Source organism: Staurois parvus, unplaced genomic scaffold (assembly GCF_062004578.1).
Source record: "Staurois parvus isolate SC_StPar_1 unplaced genomic scaffold, SC_StPar_1.0 ptg000052l, whole genome shotgun sequence".
Lineage (NCBI taxonomy): Eukaryota > Metazoa > Chordata > Amphibia > Anura > Ranidae > Staurois > Staurois parvus.
In genome coordinates, this window is record NW_028317848.1 from 7471423 (window position 1) to 7481816 (window position 10394).

A 10394-nucleotide genomic window follows, 5' to 3' on the forward strand; every position below is an offset into this window, starting at 1 on the left:
GAGGACCCCGGTTGAGAATGGCTGGTTCATATGATCACTTGATGTTTATACAGCTCTATATGCAGTGCATCTAACAAATAAGTCAATAAACATCTATTACCTATTGTTTTATCACTGCGTATATAAATGCAGCAAAGAAATCAGATATTTAGGTAATGAACGAAAATTAAATTCACTTCCAACCCAAAACTTTGGTCAGCTTAGACTGGGTTGTACATGACCTTTGTACCAATCTAGGCCTGTGTGTAAACCTAATCTCTCTATAGGAATGCGAAACAAAAAATTAAAACTACGCATTACAGACAAATGTCCCAGAATCAAAACATATTGTAATGCTTTCCTATTTAGATCCCACCAGACCTGAAATGGAGTCTTATTGATTTCAGGTTCCAATTTATGTATCCTCCCTCCACACGTGATGTTATGTTGCCATGATGACCGCCCTGCTCAGCGGCGGATCTGTCACTGCGGGCTGGCGGTCTGGGCGGTAGCGCTGTTTGGGCCATTCGCAGACCGCAGTCCACCATTTAGTGACCGTTGGTCTAGAAGATGTCTTTTTGGAATTTATTGCAGAATAACCTGGAACAGGAAGAGGGGTTCAGGGTACAGGACAGTCCAAAATCAGAGAAATAGATAACAGGAGGACAACTTCCCACTTATCTTCTCTAAACAGCCTCTGTTGAAAGTAATAGGGAATGCCAATAAGCTTGAACCCTATAAGAGCAGTCCCAGTCCATTCAGTATCCTGTGCCATCTAATTCCCTTTCAGCACAAGTACACCCAGGAGTCCACTGCAAGGCTCTACATGATCCAAACCTGTGGGATCCCTGTGGAAGCTGGAAATAACTACAGTAAGCATCAATGACTACCATGTGCTCTCTCGCGATCATGACTTCACCACCCCACCTGTTCACCTCATCCGTTCAAAGGATGCTTTGCGTTCATTGAGAAAGTGCAAAGTGTTCTCTGAATGGTGCTCATAGTGAGCGAATGACCGCCTGTGTTCACAAAGCAGCAAGACAGCCATTCAGCACGGGCCCCGGGAGCTAGTGGAGATCACTGGAGTAGCAAAGCCTACTCCAGTGATTTCCAGCTTTCAAAGGGATTCCACGGGTACAACTTGCATCATAAAGATGATCTAAAACATATGTAGCAGGCTGCTGTGTTTCTTGGTACCCCCAGGCTCTGCACAGCCAGGCAACACGCATTTTCCACACTTTCATCCACAGTCAGTGAACAATCCATGAGCTTGGTTTTTGTTATTTTATTAGGAGAACATAACTTGGATAGCATAATAGGGATTATGCCCGACTTAGCTGAATCAATGCAGGGGCACAACTACCTTCCTATTTACTGACACAGATCCTGGACTGTTCTTTTCCTTGAAAGCCATCAGTCATAACGGATCAGTAGCAACAGCCCTTTATGGGCGAGGAACTCGCAGCCCCTTTGAAATCAACTTAGATTCTCCTCCCACCCGTAGAACTGCTCCCAGCTCCGCAGTCTGCAGACACTACCAGCCCTCCTGGCTGCTCTGAAGAACTCCCAGGATAATGATAAAGTATTAAGCACAGTGCTGTCCTTTGAAAGCTTTCTACATGTAGCAGTCTTTTCCCTTGTGAATCCCTGGGTGTGCTGATACACTCACTCATGTTTCTGCCATACTGCTGAATCGATCCTCCTGAGCCAGCCTGAGCCCAGCCTGGGGGCCAGCCACCCCAAACATAGGGGACCCCTCCCAGGCCACTGCCAGTGTCCACAGCACTCTATCTTCCACCCGACTCCCCAGGTGGCCTGATTATCCCATATTTATGGGCTGGTCCACCACTCTACCAGAACCTGAGATTGGTTAGACTCCCACAAACATGCAGATTAGGTTTCCATCTCTTCTGCCTACTGGCTTCTGGAAGGTTCCCGTGGTCCTCCAGAACCAAGTGGAGGTGACTGAGTCCCAACCTTTTACCTCATCCAGCTTGACCTGCAGTAACCCGACCTTAATCACAGACTCACACATTCACCATGAGTAATACACAATAGATCTGCCTACATTATTCTAGTAGCACACTCAAGGGTGCTACACATGTACAGTATAAGAATTATTGTTGGTTAACCCCCTAGAAATTATAACCACTTAAAAACAAAACAGATACGAATGGCCCTGGCAGATATATATGTTCATCTTTAAGCGCTGCATGGTTTATGAATTTTGAGTGATATTGAAGGTTTTTGAGGTGATTACCTTTCATGCCAGCTGCTCCTGTCACATAGACACATTTCGCTCAAAAGATTGCATGAAGTGATTGCGTCAATGATTAACTACTTATTGTTACATGTATGGCCAGCGTTAGCAACAGTCCTACACAAAACTTTTATTTGGGCTCAAAGACCCAAAAGGGTTGAAGTAACTGTTACATGGGCATGACTGGGAAGTCCTGACTACGATATGAACAGAAAGGCATAAGGGTCCTATTGGAGGTAAGTCCTTTTCTGTCCCATAATTCAGTCTGGGTGCATTGACAATTATTTATCTGGACAATTGATAATTCAGTAGTCCTGGCTACAGTATGACCAGACCTGCACATGGGTTGGCCAGTTCTATAATTCCATCTGAGCAGGGGCGGACTGACATCTTATGGGGCCCCCGGGGCAATAGGGGATCATGGGGCCCCTGTGTCCTTTTCCAAATTCAAAAAAGCCTATGAAAAAGGTACCAGGAGCATCTCATAGGGCCCTCTACTGACCCTGGGCCCTCGGGCAGCGCCCGAGTTTCCAAATGGTCAGTCCACCCCTGCGTCTGAGTGTATTGAGAGCACACTGCATTCCTGGCATACACTGGTACGGGACTTATGGGTTCTTTAGAGTCTTCCCTGGCAGGGCCTCATTTCTGAGAAGCCTAGGAACATTGTACTGATCAGCACAGCATACATAATGTTCTTAAATGTCCTTCCCAGGGGCTGCAATGAAGTGCTTGGCAGATATTATGGAAATCCCCCATAACATCCCCAGCACAGAAGCTCCAGTGTAAAGTGGATAAAATTAAAATTAGTGTGCAAGCGTTCTGATCTCAGGAACCGATTATTAAAGTGTTTTTTACTCAGCATAGCAGACATGAGTACAGATAGTATTATAGGTACTTCCGTAGATATATGTATCTCTTTACACTTAATAGGCATGGCTTTTCCTTGTCACTATCAGGCAGTTGCATCAGAAAGCTGGATTATTGCATGGAGCAGCCAACATGCTCTGATAAACATTGAGCAACTGGTATTTGCCTAAATATACTTCCCTGTGCCATCCTGCTCTCAGATTTCTGGAGATAAGCAACTCTCAACCTCCCAGCTTTCTGAGATGGTAAAAGGGAACAGGTTTTAGCACAATAATGTAAGGGCAGTACACACCTCTGCCATGCGGACTGTTATGCAGGCCATACATGGTTCGAATTCCGAACGATTTTTAGTTCAAAATCGAAAACGTTCACTCAGTAATCTGATGATGCCATCAATGATTTTGAAAATCGGCTGACCAAGTCATAAAGTTCACCCCATATAACAAGCAAAACTTCAGTTCCTTCCAGGTCACGGCTCATGCGCATATTCTTTTCAGAAAAACGATTGTACGGTTTGACCATCATTGAGTCGAAAATCGGTTGTTTTTTACGAATTTCCCAATATGCCCGAAAAGGGGAGGAACCACAAAAATTGGTTGGTGCCATTGACCCACTAACAGAGCGAAAATCGGCCGATTATTCTTAGGTCTGATTTTTGGATGAAAAATCGGTCGAATTGTGACCCATGTACTGCCTGCCTAAGGCTCCATGCACACTGGGCGTTTTAATAACACTGGTAACATTAGCTGTGTAAAGTCACGTTAAAAACCTGTTTTTCAGAGATTTTTAGCGTTTTTGCATTAGCGTTTAACGGCGTTTTTTAGTGTTTGTTCTCATTTGTGTTTTTTTAGCAGTTTTTTTTTACCCGCCCCTAAATTTTGTTTTGCTCACAGAAAGTCCAAAAATGGCAGCTTGCAACATGTTACCGCATTTTTCAGCGTTTGAGCATTTTTACAGCTAAAGAACACTAGAAACCCACTAATTCCAGGGTTTTTTCCAGCCAAGAAACACCTTAGCCAAAAAACGCTGATTACAGTCTACGTGTGCATGGACACATAAGATAACATGCTAGGGGGTTTACTGGCTGTAGAAAAAACGCCAAAAGCCAAAAACAACCGCTGTAAAAATGTCCAGTGTGCATGAGGACTTCATTCAGAGCCAGAGCAGGCAGGAGTGGGTACATGATTCAGAATGTAGACTGTGCATTTTAGTCTGTGCATCCACTCCTGCCCGCATGGCAAATTTTGACATGTGTCTGTGTCCATGCACCCACTGCATCTGCATCTACTTCTATGGGCTGCTTGCACGCAACTCCGAGGTAGAAACAAATGCAGAAAAAGCAGCTAAGCACCAAGGATGGGTCTCCGCGCCCATTTGAATTCTAAATGAGCCCTTAAGATTGAATATGCCAAAAATTAAACAAGTACTATTCCTCACTGCCACTCTTGGTAGGCATTGACTTTGCAAAATAGCAAATGTAATAATTTAGAGTTTAGATGAAAAGTTAAGCGCAGTACAGAGAAATTCCACTCTATGTAACTAAATTTATATTTCTAATCCATAGTTATTCTTCCTGTATGTAGACTATAAATTACATATCTACTAGTCCACAGAATCCAGCATTGTCTTTCTTAGAGCGGAGAATTCTTCTTTGTAGCTTTTCTCCCTTTCTGTCATCTTGAAACAATACCCTGGGCATGCACCATGGGTCTTGTCAGGTCTACCTGACAACCATGGAATGTCTCTACATGCGCTAAATCCTGCAAATCTCTGATGCATGCACAGAAAGCAGAAGGTTTCTTCCATGGTATTTTATTATGTAACAAAAAAAATCCAAATGCTTAAGAGGGAGAGGATAGTCAAAGGAAAGGATGACTTGTTCATGGATGAAGTCCGCAAGGCTGAGTTGGGGGCAGATGTAAGGGTCCTCTACTGGGCGCAGATTCCCGCCTTGTTGACTCTGGACCAACACCTCTTCTTCTTGGATGGGATAGTCACCTACCTGTTGTTTAGGAGATACTGCACCATACTTTGTTCCAATCTTCAGGCTGGCGGCCTGCATCCTCCATGTTCCCATCCTGGAAGAAAACAAATGTTCACTTCAGTTGCATTTGAAATGCTTTACAACATAACTCCATCACCAGTACAAGCCACAGGACCTTCTAGCCAATGGTCAGGAATGGTGAGGTTTCTCGTTCTGTTCCCAATGTGTCCTCACCAACCATCCTAGCAGTCCAGCCCTACAGAGGGCTCTTACATCTTGCTGTGTCCTGCTCCCATACCCGAAGACCCCTGGGCCTCACCCACAGCTGACATATAAGGGGCACTAACTGTACCCATTACATCACTAGAGGTAGGGTAAAGGTTAAGGGGGCACTAACATCTGTCAATATGGATGCCTCCTGTGGTGGCCATTTTTGTGTCACAGGCCAGGAAGGGAGCTCAGTAATACTGCAGCTATGATTTTATCAGGTTCAGCAATAAGCCGGGTACACACATGGATAGAAATTTGGCTGGTGCAGCAGGATCTAGCAGAATTTTGATCTATGTGTGGTCCTCACTGTTCGACAGATGCCAATTATCAGGCCAATCATCAACTTTTGTCAAATGATCATGTTGGAAAACATTCACTGATCAGCAGCTGCAGCCAAAACCATAGTAGCACACTGGAGGGGGAAGGGGGATTCCTGCATCCACCTCACTTGTGTGGATGGAGGAATCTGTTAGTTTTTTTTTTCCTTTAGCCTGCTGGTTGAACAAATAAAAATCGAATGGTGTGTACCCAGTTGACTGAGCCGTACTGAGAACAGCTCCAGTGCCATGCTGCCCCACTGTGTCTCCAGAGAGCTGCACTAATCTGTCTCATGGGCCGCACATCAGACCAAAAAGGACAATTGAGGAGGGATGAGACACAGAAGGATTTGGTTATAAAGGAAGGACAGTTGGAAGCTATGCAACTCCTGCACTGAAAGCACCATCACACATAGAGAGGCTCAACCTGAAAAACTGCCCAAGTTGAACAGCGGTGATTATGTGTATGGCTGACATCGTAGGCTGATTTATTCACGTAAATAATCAAGAATGTGTATAAACCATTAAGCCAACCAAACATGTATTGAAATTCAGCTGGTCCAGCAGGTTCCTGCTGGCCTAGAAACATTTTGATCCATGTATGGGCAGGCTGGTTGTACACAAGTTCATCTATCAATCAAGTTGTGTACAGTCAACCTGTTGGGTTTTTACCGAACGATTAGTGCTGCTGGTTGAACAAAAAAAAAATGAATCATGTATGGCCAGCTATTGTGGCCCTGCATGCGTGCATGGATGAAACTGCACATTGCGATCTCTGAGCCTATGTACTGTAGCAGATCATACTCTCATGTTCAATGTGTATGCTGTGGTCCTAGTTTGCTCCTTTTGTCCCTATAATGTGCCCCAAGAAATGTGTGTTAAGGATTGTACATATGAATATCGTCCGAAAAATACCGGTTTTGGAGTCAGTATCTGATAATCTGAGCATTACTACACAGATTTCGAGAGCCAATCACGACAATGCGTGCAAAATTATCCGAAGGGACAAGCACGAACATTTTCCTCGTATGATACAAGAACAACCAATTTGTGATTAATCAGTACAGTATTCAGCTTTAAAAATCGAGTGACCATGACAGCATGATCAAAAAAGAAAGAATACATTACAATACACTACATTACATCACTTCCAAAGTTGTATTCTGTCTTACGAGCATTTTAGTAACTTTGATAACCTATTCATTTTTGATATGCATAAGAAAAAAACAGACGATCATTCGTCCAATTATCTCATCGTGTGTACGAGGCTTTACTGTCACTACATCATATATTTCCTTCAAAAAAGAGCACCTTGTAAAGAAAAGGTTTAATATATATACCTGTCCTGCCACCTGTTGTGGTGGTTTATGTAAGGATATATATTATTTATAAAGGGCGTGTCCCTTTCCCTTAGATGAAATATTACAGTGCCTCCAGCCGTTAAAATACGGCAAATATTTAGTAAACCAATAATTTGGACACCTTGATAATTTGATCACCACTTATTATTATACCTTGAATTCTTTTAGCCAATATGATTTCGTACCATACACACAAAATTTGCCTTATAATAGATAAATATAAAAATGTATTTATGTACAAAAATTATATATATATTAACACAAAACACAAAAGACTGGTGATAAATGAATATTGGTACACACAATCAAAAATATATCTACCAATGTAAGACACAATAATAAGGTCTCTAACTAATTTCATCAATCACAAACTTTAAATGATATGATATTTATTAAATTTATTAATAATTAATAATTTCGAATATCTCAAAGGTTATATTCTTACATGCCGTGGCCATAGGCTTGCAAGAAGTAAGCCCTTGATATATGATACTCTGGTTATTAATATTCAATAAATTATGAAATATGGAAAAATTTATAATATGGCAATCAACAATTTTTTTTAACAGTAACACAGTATCTGACTACATATATCTAACTATCCAATATTGTTGTAATACACTAAGGTAATTTTATGATTCTACACAACAGAGGAAATAATTAATACAACATCAAATAAACATCTCACCACACCTGGACGTCAGACTAGGCAACTCTCCCGTGGATTTAGCTGGCAGTGGAACGCCTTTAGACTGATATATAGGCAAGTGATAGATTCAATAGGGGAGAATGTAGGAAGTTATAAGATTAGAGGTTTAAAGTTTTAGGAAGTTTGAAAAGATGGAAGAGTAATTATTTCAGCAGAGATCTTCTTCAGATGTCAGGTCTTTCCATGAGGTCTTATGAGGGTTCTTCTTTTTCATGAGGTTTTTTCTTTATGTTACAGCACATGGGCTTTTTATATCCACTAGTCCATTGTTCTAAGATACCTTCCCACCAGGCTTCCTGATTGGCTAGTTGAGAAATGTGTGTACATAAGCTATTTCTCACCTGCCCGCCAGGTGGCGGTCATGTATCACAGAACAATGTGAGTATTTGATATGACTCATATCTTGGGTGGAATCTTCAGGTAATTTCAGGAATAAAATATACAGCACTTTCCAGATATAGCAGTGATCATACCTATGATATTCTAAATAGGGACCATGGAATATAGGTGTATATTCGGTTATTCCTCCTTGAAGTATCATCCTGTTTGTTTCCTGATAAGACATGTAACTAATGCTAGTTTATAATACATCTTACTTCCCATCATCTCAATACTCAAGTTAGTGATATATAGTTCCCATTGCTGAGTATTTAGTGGTGTTTAAAGTCTATGACATCTTATTTATAATCTGTTTTTGTAGTACATTTTTGTAATGATATACAGTGAACTTTTAAACTTAAATGTCCTGAATTTCACCCCTTGGTTTCAGCATCAACATTCCCTCTGTGTAGGGAAAAAAATCTCTGTTTGCCTAGCCCTTGTATTTGACTCATGGTAAACAATTGTTAATGCTTTCACCCTTGGTGAACAATAGTAGATAGTAATAGTTTCAGAGGTTTGTTGGTTCATCACACTCTACAGGTTTTGGTTAAGCTCTCAGACAATCAGTTTGGTTCCTCTATTGTCATGTCCAGACCTTGTATATGTTTACCTGCTTATTGAAGTCTGAATAATGGTGTTTGATCACCTGAGAACTTTAAAATAGTATTGTCTCTAGGAGGAAAGAAAAACAATCCCTTTACCCATTACATTTCTCTAGCTAGATGGTTCAACCAAGACAAAATTAACTCTTAGCATCCGGCTATTGCTGAGCTGTTTGCCATATAATATTATGTCTTGATAAAAGTCATATTCTTGAGACATGATTCAAAAGCCCACAACAAAATCCCCCTTTGTTTGGGGTACAGGCACGTGTATAGGGGTGTCTGTGTCGCAAAACATGAGTGGGGCTTTTGGCTAGAGTGATTGTTCGTCTTCTCCGGTGAAGTGAATGAAATAAAAAAAAATAAAATTTTTTTTTTTTTTTTTTATAATAAAATGGCAGCGGTGATGCTGGTTGGTCCTCAACTTGACTCGGCGTCTTTAGATGGACACTTCCGATGACGATCCTGGTCTTGTGATGAGGCCGGCCTGGCCTGACACATCCACCTTGGGGTCCATGGGTCCTCCGCACGACAGGTCTCTTAGACGGTCTCCTATGCGGGTTTTTTCCTCTGGACTGGCCCTTGGTGGCCTTGGACATCAGGTTATCGTCTCCGGATCGATCTCTGGCATCTGGTCTTTCCCACAGGACATTATAGCTTCCTTCTAGGGTCCGGTCATTGACACCTCCGATCGCCGGTCTGGTCATAGTCTGGGCCTTCCTTCCTAAATTATTAAAATGAACAGTTTAAGTATGGGATATACATAAAATTATATTACTGGATCCTGTAAGGCAAAATATGAATTATATGTTTAAAGGAAATTTAAGAATGATCTCAATATCTCCAGATAGGAATTGGTGGGTTTAGTCTTCCAACAACTGCAATTGAGACTTTGGATGGCAAGCACGTAATTGATTGATGTGCACCCATCTATCACTGATTTCACCATACCGGGTAACCTGCAATTTATATGCGACCGGAGAGATTTTATCAATGATAGAGAACGGACCTTTCCAAGATGGAAGGAATTTCCGTTCCTTGATCTGGTCTCTTGCAAAGTTGTATAGATAGACCTTGTCACCAATCTCATATTCCTTCTTGGAGGTTTTGAGATCATAGTATGTCTTAGCACTAGTTGCAGCTCTTTCCAAATTTCGCTGGGCAAAGGCAAAAGCATATTGCAGATGTTTACGTAAATCCTCTATGTATTGGTGTGTGGTGGTAGCATTGATCAAATTTTGATCTGTAGTGCGATACAATAAGTGCTGGGGCAGTACCATCCGTCTACCTGTCATCAGTTCAAAAGATGACATTTTTGTAACTGTATTCGGAGTAGCCCTCAACGCCATCAGGACCAGCGGGAGTTTGACATCCCAATCTTTGCCTGTTTCCTTAACAAATTTCTTAAGGACATTAACGATGGTCTGATTGTATCGTTCTACACCACCACTAGAGGCTGGCCGATAGGCGATATGCAATTTCCTTTTAACCCCCAAAATTTTCCACAATTTGGCCATCACTTCGCTAGTGAAGTGCGATCCTCTATCAGACTCTATCCTCTGAGGTAAACCAAAACGAGAAAATACATGATTTATTAGCAATGCAGCACATGTCTCGGAGCTATTATTTGGTGCTGGTATACATTCGACATACTTGGTGAATAA

The 10394-nt window shown here is 41.7% G+C and overlaps 1 long non-coding RNA gene across 1 annotated transcript; it reads right to left on the bottom strand.

Annotated features, from left to right (window-relative positions):
• Nucleotides 1-1249: 1249 nt before the first annotated feature.
• LOC149470149 (uncharacterized) lies at nt 1250-10107 on the bottom strand. Its single transcript, XR_016310620.1, has 2 exons — nt 7732-10107; nt 1250-5184 (listed from the first exon to the last, which is right to left on the bottom strand). It is a non-coding gene; the product is annotated as an uncharacterized LOC149470149 (long non-coding RNA).
• Between the last annotated feature and the right edge of the window lie 287 nt (nt 10108-10394).